Below are 734 nucleotides of genomic sequence, written 5' to 3' on the forward strand. Positions count from 1 at the left end.
GGCGCAACTGGCCCTTGGCCCACTATCACCACAGAACACAATACTGTTTCATTGAATTATTGATTATTTCATTGTTGATTTTTCATTGGTTATTTTATTGTTGAAAAAGGCCTTGAAGATGCAGAATTGAGAATGTAAGATGTTGTGGTTTGTTGTTTAGCTGTACAGCATTATTTTTTAATAGTTTTTGGCTGTCAAATTAAACCTGATTGGGTTTCCCTGATCACAGATCAGTCTCTCAGTGGAGATTACCAATCAACTACTGTGTACGTACATTTCCATTTCTATCAATTACTCATTTTTTCCAGGTTTCTTTCCATGCACATACAAAATGGATTTCAAAAATTGCTTATATTTTTCAATAACAGCATGTTTTACTTGGTCATAAATCTGATTTTGTCTGAATTAAAAAATACTTTTAAGTGTGGAAAATGGAAATGTCAAGGGTACCTAGTGTCCTTGTTATCAGCATGTTTCATATTTCATGTGCCAGGTGTGTGCACCTGGATACACATGGGAACCAGACTGACCTGTGAGTCTTCCAGATGGTGTCTGGCACTCCACACAAGGATCTGAGCCACCCTGCCGATGCAGCTTGAACAGAATAACTCAGATTCTTTGAGTAAAGGCACAGCGCCTTTTCCCTTTACCAGATCAGCAGCTGATTCTACCTCCCACCGACCCACCCACTGACCACTCCCCGATATCTAACTGAAAATTTCACCCTGAATTAT

The sequence above is a fragment of the Chelmon rostratus genome, chromosome 6 (genome assembly GCF_017976325.1).
Source record: "Chelmon rostratus isolate fCheRos1 chromosome 6, fCheRos1.pri, whole genome shotgun sequence".
Lineage (NCBI taxonomy): Eukaryota > Metazoa > Chordata > Actinopteri > Chaetodontiformes > Chaetodontidae > Chelmon > Chelmon rostratus.